The sequence below is a fragment of the Amblyomma maculatum genome, chromosome 3 (assembly GCF_055883805.1).
Source record: "Amblyomma maculatum isolate TAMU_Amacu chromosome 3, ASM5588380v1, whole genome shotgun sequence".
Classification (NCBI taxonomy): Eukaryota; Metazoa; Arthropoda; class Arachnida; order Ixodida; family Ixodidae; genus Amblyomma; species Amblyomma maculatum.
In genome coordinates this window covers 151,050,504-151,059,789 of record NC_139346.1, presented here as the reverse complement: position 1 = coordinate 151,059,789, position 9,286 = coordinate 151,050,504, and the positions used below count along the sequence as shown (strand labels likewise).

Genomic DNA, 9,286 nt, shown 5'->3' with positions numbered 1-9,286 from the left:
GCACTTGGTCCCAATTAGAGTGAGCGCTATCGACGTACATGGCTAGCATGTCACTAAGAGTGCGATTAAATCGCTCAGTCATGCCGTTCGTTTGGGGGTGATACGCTGTGGTGCTCCGGTGAATGATCTGGCACTGTTTGAGGAGGACTTCGACAGTGTCGGAAAGAAACGCACGTCCACGGTCACTGATCAATTCTTTCGGTGCGCCGTGACGAAGAACGAGGCGATGCAGAATGAACGAAGCAACATCCCGTGCGGTGGCAGGAGTGGCAGGGATGGGCGCCGATGGTTGGCTGGGAGCGTCCTGCATTGTTGTGACCGAAGGCGGTAGCGTGCGGTTCCGAAGTTCCAGGGTGAAATTTGCGAGGAGGACTGGGGCGACGACCGAACCTCCACCAAGTGTAAGGGGTTTATTGGAGCACCAAGACCGCAAGCAACGTCCGCAAACCAAAGCGACGGGGGTAGCGTTCGGATCAACAGTGCAGTGCCAACAAGGCTCCGGCTCCACTTCGTCTACCTCTTCGGTTTGGCGCGCGAGCTGATGGCGATCGGGATTACTACAGCATTCCTACTGCAGGATTCGTTGACGTAACCATATGACTTTACGATGTCTTAAAGGTAGATATTCTCGCTCAAATCCTGCCGAGAGGGAAACCTCTGCGAACAGCTCAGCATCGCCGGCATCGTTTATCGTAAAGTCAATGCGTAGCAGTCCACTTCCGCCTTCTTCAGGGCCATCAGATAGTCACTGCGACAGAACACAAACATCTTGGGGAGTGTGCTAGCGAAGGAAAGGTGCGCACGGAAAACTTTTGTACTTAAGGAAGCGCAAAAAATACAGACGACGAAGAGACAGGGAGACGACAGGACATGCAAAAAAAAAAACGAGATGGCGCTTTTTTCTGCCGTCTTTTCTTACAGCTAATATTTGAGTTGGCTACCGTGGCGAAATTGTCAGTAGTAAACTTTAAGATCCAACCACTCAGCTTGCTTACAGCTCAACTGCTGGCATCCCTCTGCTTCATTTGAAGTGAAATCTTCACTACCCCGTGTTTCAGCCAGAGCCAACTTGTCCGGCCTCTTGGCCTTCAAAAAGGGGGTGTGAAATAATAATAATAATAATAATAATAATAATAATAATAATAATAATAATAATAATAATAATAATAATAATAATAATAATAATAATAATAATAAATTGGTTCAAAGAAAATTTGGAGGACGCTTAAGCTTCGCCTTCAAGAGTGGAACGCGATAGCGTTATTGCACCTCGTCGAGAAAACTTATTAAACGCAAGGGTATTGGGGCATCCTCGCACCGGTACCCGCGCGCCCCGAAGGGGAGAAGCGGGTGAGCGAAGATAGTGATCTAAAGAAAGGAAAGACGCTTGATTCTACAACCCGTGAGGGTGCACGGCGAAACGTCAGGGGCGAGTGGCGCGCCACGTGTCGGGGCAGCGCCGCACATTGCGAGGAGGGGTTCTTCTGTGTTTGCCGCAAGATGGCTCTGCATGTGCTCAGAGCGCACAAGAAATGTAGCGGAAACGTACTTCGCTACTCGTGTAACTGCGACTTCTGTAAGTAACATGCTCATAATTACCGATATACACCGCAGTATACCGTTCTACGGCACGTTTCTAAGGCAACACCGCATTCACTAGAAGCGCTTTTGTACCGCTTTCAAGCATCGAACTCGTGGCTGAGTGGTAGCGTCTCCGTTTCACACTCCGGAGACCCTGGTTCCCATCCAGCCCATCTTGGAAGTTGCTTTTTATTTATGAAGTGCATGCCGGAAGTGCATGCCGGGATTTATCGCTCACGGCCAACGCCGCCGACGACACCGGCCTTTCTGCGACACGAGCTCCTTAACGCTACCGCGTTAAAAGACAAAGGTACAAGGGAACAGAACACTTATTCTATGGACACCTGACCCGCGCCATAAGGGGCAGGAGGAAGATGAGAGGGAAAACGCAAAGAGCGAAAGGGGTGCCGTAATGGAGGGCTCCGGAGTAATTTCGACTACCTGGTGATTTTTTATGGATGTGGCATTGATCTGATTAATTGTAGGTGTTCCCCCTTCCGTGGTTTCCACCCAAAAGTATACTGCGCCTTCCTTTCCCCCAAACCTAACTTAACGTCGGGTACTCTATACCCCAGTACCTGCAGGTTCGAATCCAACTGCCAGCGGCTCCGTTTCGATGGAGGCGAAACGAAGAGGCGTCCGTGTGTTGTGTGATGTCAGTGCCCGTTAAAGACCCCCAGGTGGTCGAAATTACTCCGAAGTCCCCCACTACGGCACCGCTTTCTCTCCTTTTCGCCGCCATCGGCAGCTTTTCGATGAAGGCGAAAAGCTAGGCGCCCGTGTGCTGTACGATACCAGTCTACGATAAAGAATCCCAGGAGGTCAAAATTTCATGAGTCTTCCACTACAGCGTCTCTCATAGTCTGAGTTTCTTTTCTCTTTGGGAACGTTTAAACCCCATAAACTAAACCAAACCAGATTTCCCTCCCACCTTCCTCTTCCCCCCCCCCTCCCCCCGTGGTGACGCAATGGTTAAGATGCTCGACTACTGATCCGTAGTATACCCGGGCTCGAACCCGACCGCAGGCGGTTGCATTTCGACGGTGCTGAAGCGGAGTGGCGTCTGTGTGCTGTGCGATGTCAGCACACGAGATTCGAGCAACGGTCCTCTTGCACGCCAGGCGGATGCTCTACTTCTACGCCACCGCTGAAAAGAATACGAAGTGGCCCAAATAAAACAATCTAAAACTGACTACGGACAGCAGATCTAGAGGCTAGCGCTGAGCACAACCCCATGTGGTCAAAATTTCCGGAGTCGTCTACTACGGCGTCTCTCATAGCCTGAGTCCCTTTGGGACGTAAAACCTTGCAAATCAAACCAAACCGGGCTGGTCCTGGCCCTGATGGGGCTGAGATAGGTAGGTCAACGCCGCTTGCGGCGGGGGTTAGTCTGCCGCCGAATTTTTATCTGTTGTAGGCCGTCATTCCACCCGCCACCGCTTAGGTGGTGGACGATGGCTATTGCGGCGCGCGTCTTTCTCTCGTTCTTCTTTTTCTTTCTTCTCTACTTTCTCTCTTCTGTCCGCACGAGGCAGCGGGTGTGGCTCAGCTACAGAGCCAGTATCAGGCCCGTGCATTTTCTTTTCCTTATCCTTACAGCCACAACAACAACAAACCAAACCTTCTTCTTACCCGTGCGACAGAGGAAGGTTGTAGAAAAGGGAGGCGCCGTCCCCTGGTACGGCGCCTTATCTTTTCTGCAAATCAATTTAAGGAAAAATATGAAAAAAAAATTGCGGATTTAACAGGCGATGTTACTATCGCGGCTACTTTCAAGGCGAAGCTTGAGCGTCCTTCTAATACAAACCATCTAGCCTCGCATAAGCATGCTGAACTCGGTTTTCGCTCGCATCACTAGGTTCAATCCATGTTGTCTGTCTGTCTTTTTCGACACCCCCTTCAATTTTGAAGCAAGTGCTGAATACTGTAAGGCACTAAAAGAAAGATATTCATCGGAATGGTCTAGTCTCCCTACCCGCAGCCGAAAGTTGATTTTGAAGTTCGTACTGCGTACGCAGTGAGAATTCAGGAGTGCAATAGAAAACATGTTGAAGCATCCTTGGCCTTAAATTGCAGAAAAGTGCGAACTTCCCGAGGGAATTAAGATCTCCGGACATATTGATTGTTGTGCCACCATCTTGCGATATAACAAAAAAAAAAAAAAAGCTGGATCATAAACAACTTCCCGTTGACAAAATGAGCTTATACATAATTTTCGGACCTCGTCAGGGTGCCGGGGTAATTTCAGGACCCCGCCGACTGCTGTGCCCAAGGATGTGGGATCGAATCCCAGCTTCAGCGGTCGCTTTTCGATGGGGCGAAAAGCAAGGCTCCCATGTGCTGCGCGATGTCAGTGCACGTTAAAGAACCTCAGGTGGTAGAAATTTCCGGAGCCCTCCACTACGGCGTCTCTCATAACCTGAGTCGCTTTGGGGCGTTAAACCCCAGAAACCAAACCAAACCATAATTTTTGGTAATGATGTGCCTGCTCACACGCGCTTTCGTGCGTGCATGTATGCACGCTTTAACTTACCAGGGCTATCGGGCGCGATAAACCCTCAAAGGAAGCAGAATATTCCTCATCCCGGCAGTTGAATGTGGCATTTCCCAGGAGGAATTTAATGCTTTGTGATGTAAAATGACCCTTTTCTGTACTGTGCGAAACTCCCAACAATGATAAAGTCCTCTCCCTCGGAACGCAGATATAGGCCTACCTACTCATATCCACTCTGACACTCGAAGCATGACGCCCACAGCGATAGGCCCTCAGCTTGGTTTGCACGTCTTGCGATTGGCATGGCAATGGAAAAGAGCTCGAACGCTATCTAATCTCTGTACGTCCGGCCTCTTACCCAACATTTTGCAAGCCGCGTCTGCGGTAAGGACTTCTGAGAAAACATCGACTATAAAAAGCAGCGTCCCAAGGTGCTCGATTGTAGTTATCTGATGTCCCTGGCAAATATACTGACATGCCGCCTTTGTGAACATTCCCAGATCACCTTGTTTACTTCAGGGTCTTGCAGCGAATCGTTTAGTTCTCTGACATATATAAACATGGATGTGGGGAAAAAGGAAATCTCTTCTCATCCTCAAGAGCGTCAAAGCGCTCTGAATCATATGTGAGCCACGAATAAAGACTCTGAAAAGAGCCAAGTTTCCTGAAAGCATTTGTGAAAGATGGATCAAAAGTCGTAATTTCGCATTTGGTCTGCCTAAATGTTTTCGGCACAGTACACCATGCAAGGTGTATTTTTAGCTTTTATTTCTATGGCTAGTGTTAATACCCCGTTGTAAGCGTATATACAGCTCAGTTCAGTTCTGTCGTACAGTCGTGTCCGACTCTTCGTGACCCTATGGACCATGTCACGCCACGCTTTCCGGTCTCTCACTATCTTCCTAACATCACATAACTTCATCTGCAGTGCCTCGAGGATGCCATCTAACCATCGCGTTCGCTGCCTACCCCTTCTCCGGCGACCCTCAACCTTTCCCAACATCAAATCTTTCTCCAGCGACTCCTCTCTTCTCATCCGATGACCAAAGTAGCTGAGCTTTAACTTTAGAATTTGACCCTCCAATGAGCAGTCAGGGTTTATGGTCGACAATATCGACTGATTTGATCTTCTGGCAGTCCAAGGAACTCTCAAGAGTATTCGCCAGCACCACAATTCAAACGCGTCAATTCTTCGGCGGTCAGCCTTTTTCACAGTCCAACTCTCGCATCCATACATCACAACTGGAAAGACACCATAGCACGATTAAGCGTATATACAGCTTCCTCCAAATTTTTGAGTACCTTCAGAATTTTCAGGAATTTCAAGAGAAGGAAATTACTGGCTGGCGTCAACCCACTGCCCGTTTTGTATTTTGTGAGACCTGCTGTACACTGTATATATTTCACAAACGTAGGAAAAAAGAGACCTCCATAACTGTATATGTAAGCACTTCCTGCCTGTACACACGTATATAACTTCAGCTCTCATTTTTTTTTTTAGATCACATTTGAAATTGTTGCAACTGCGGAATATTGTAAGGCATATTAATGGCCTATATATGTATTGATATGAACATATTGATGGCAAACGTCTAATCTTCCGATGCCTATTTAAAACCTTTATTTAAAGTTTGTACAACGTTGGCGGCTGTTAAGAGTGCCATAGAAAACGAACGGGGAGCGTTTTTGGCAATAAATACCAGAAATATGCAAGTGTGCCGTGGGATAAGCAGCGGATATATTGATTAATTATGGCGCAATCTCACGACATGTGAAACGATGGAGTCCATAAGCTAGCTCGGGTAGAAATGCAAACTGCTTTCACAAAATTTCAGAGTGTGAATATATCCTCGCATTGCATAATGTTCCTTTAAGTCTGCATTCACGGAAAACCTTAAGCCTGGTCCGTGCGAGAAGTTCTAAAGCACATAATGCTTGCAAACCATTTGCAGTGTACGTACGTTTTTTTTTTTTTTAATGTGTATATGCATAAGCGGTACGCTCTTCAGTGAAGTCGTTCACATCGATGTCACCATAGCTGCGAATTACATATACTCATGCGTTTTCAGTTCACAGGACATATAGAATCTTAGAGGAGAGTTTTGACCTAACAGGAATAGAGAAATTGAATTGAATTATATGTTATTTATCTCTAACTTCAACATAGTCGGACTTCATTTACCTTAGTTAACTGCATTATTCTGTAGCACTAGCAAAGTTCGGCGCTATTTCTATATTCGTGATCAAGAAGTAAAATACCTTGGTGGCCAATGATTTCTATGTACTACATTATTGACGAGAGGTGCACCCGAAGGGTTATCCGCGGCGTGACTACTTGTAACGCCACCGGCTGTGTCGTTTCTTATATGCCCGTGTTCGAAACCGCTGGAGATGTCCAGATTTTTATCTACTTCTACTTATCTACTTCGCCCAGCTGACACTACGTGGCTGTGGACTATTCCATGCTTCTGCGCAATGTGGCGAGCCACACCTCAATCGCTTAAAGGGAGTCAACCAGCGGACTATTCAGTTCCGCGGTACGTTACGTCAGCCGCAGCTTAATACATGCTCTGTAGAGGGTGAGGTAACGAGCTCACATTAGACCACTTTACTTACTTCACGCGCTTCACGCTTTTCATTGTCACAGCTTTCTCTGAAAGCTAAAAAAAGAAATAAGCCCGTTCTTTATTAGGCTTTGAGTACCACGCTAAATCCACTGTGTTCATCTCCGTACTAATCAGCGCGTCACAACCCCGCCACTTGAGATGTGAGGTGAAGCTGGGAAAATCACAATTCAAACTTCGCATGTGACAAACACGCAAATTTGCAAAACATATTTTATTATGTCAGTATACATATCGGCAGGGACTCTTAACACGGTGCCCTTGCCATCATCTGAAGGAGGCTCATCGCCGATCAATCTATAGCACTCCCTTTCCGGTGTTGATCTGAAGGCTACATTCAGGCGTTCTCCGCATAAAAGAAGTTGCCTCCAAAAGGATTTCCTGCTCTCAGTTTCTTGAAAAAATCTGCTAGGTCGAAGTTGCTTCTTTGCTGCGGCGCAATCTCACTGGTCAACACACGCTGGGCGCCTTGACAGTAGGCCAGAAACACATACCGATGTGGTCCCGATCCGCTGGTTGGGTTGGGACCTCTGTACGGCACCGCTACATCGCCTTCGTGCAGCTTCCTCGTGCTGTTGACGTTCAGCACCATCCAGTGCAGCTTGCTGCGCTCTGTGGGATTCTCCCGGCTCGGCACGTCTGGGTCCAACATGACGAGCGCAAATGGCGGAATGCAGTTGATGGCTCCCCTCAGCTTGACCATCGTCGGAGCCTCGGCTGTCTGTGCGGGCGTCAGAGTTCCGTTCTTGACCACCGACAGATCTCCGTACTTCACTTCGAGCTCGCCACGCAGCGTGTCGGGGAGCGAGAGGTCGCTCACGATTCCAGAGGTTATCCATACGTCCGACTCAGGCTGCGACGATTCCACAGACGCCTCCGCGTAACTCCCGCTCCATAGGGCCAAAAGAAGCAAGACCAAAAACGGAGTAAACCTCATATTTGCGTCTTCTCGCGGCGACAAACACTAGAGTGACTGAGCGGAGTTTTCCCTGACGGATACAACCGATAGACTGCTGCGTTGACTGGGTTGTCGTTGTCCTTTTATGTTTATCTCATTCGACTGCCGCTCCCCTCGACGCTCCAGCGGCAGTATCTGCCAGGAGAGGTGGCCTTATCGGCGACACAAAATCGCGGTAGTTTAGCTTCTATCTTTCCTTTGACAAGCCTCTAAAAGCCATAGGTCGCTCAACTTTGAGCGCACTAATTTCCCTAATTGGCAGTGGGGTTTAGTGATGACGAGTGATTTGGTATGAGTGGATGTAAACGCTAGGGCAAGCGAGTGGATGCTAATGCGAATGTCGGTGGATATGATTGCTAGTACGAGAAAGGATGTAACCACGCGTGCACTGTCGTGTGAGTGATTAAAGTCAGCGGGTAGATACGAGTTCGATAGTGTTTCTGAATGTAAGTGGACATGAGTGTGAGTGAGTGGGTTTGATTGTGAGTGAACGTTACGTGAGTATGATGAGTCATTTCTCATGGTGCCGAGATATGCTCAAAGGGCATTGAAAAGATTCGGCAATTGCGGTTGCGCCAACCACGTACATTCGCTGAAACTTTGTGGGTAGAAATAAAACTACCTTCTCGACAAACCTGACAACGTCAGGATGATCATCAAAATAATCCGTACAGCAACGTGCTGGAATATAAAATTACAAGATATGCTGAAGCCGCCTTGTTCTCGCGGCCTAAAACTGAAAACAAAAAAACATTTTAGTTGTTTCTTTAACGTACTGACGTTCCTTTTAACGGTATAATGAGGTTCTGAAAGCAAAGATGTTGATTCAACACAACCGCAATGACGCGACGCTGTCGCGACGTGATTCTGCTTTGGTAATATTACAGTTCTTCGGCCGCGGCTCATTGCCCATATCAGCCACATGTTTCGGAATATAGGCTTCAAGCTTCCGACTCAGTTTTGCGAAGCCGCGAGGACTTTATTCGGGAAATAAACCTGATTCTCTTTCTGTCAGCTTTGGCGAATACTGATGAAATTTTAGAAGTGGTGCGCGAGCAGAACGAAAGGATACTTCTCTTAAATAGCGCGGTCACAAATCATGAACTAGCATTACGAATTGCTCCGTGCGGAGGACAAGGTGATCCAACATAGAGTGATCCAACATAGCGATGAGCTGCATTGAAGTGCACTTCATGCGAACGATAAATTTTAGCAATCTGCTGGATCAGTGAATGCATCATGACTCAAGGCATCAAGCTGTTGACAGCTCTTTGATAATAGGAGTTGGAAAGCTCGCAATGAATACTATGTATTGCAGTTGGGCAATCGTATTAGGCAAAACTAAGGCGTCAGTCAGCTGCCTGTTGTAGTGGCTCTACACAATAAAACAAACTCTGTAGAAGTTATTAATGTTGAGGCTTTTGGCAACTGTTTCAGCGCATCCTTGGCAACAAATATGTGAAACAGAAGACGAAACAAAATGCATATATAGGTATAACTGTTCGACAGATATAACAAAAGCTAGACCATACAATATATATAGATGTCGACGGTTACGAAGATTATGCCGACGAACCGTGACAACTGTTCTCTTTCTGCTCCATCTAGCATGTCCCTTCATCAGCTAAA

At 47.3% G+C, this 9,286-nt stretch overlaps 1 pseudogene; it reads right to left on the bottom strand.

Annotated features, from left to right (window-relative positions):
• Positions 1-6,898: 6,898 nt before the first annotated feature.
• Positions 6,899-7,724, bottom strand: LOC146196465 (protein D2 pseudogene; annotated as a pseudogene).
• Between the last annotated feature and the right edge of the window lie 1,562 nt (positions 7,725-9,286).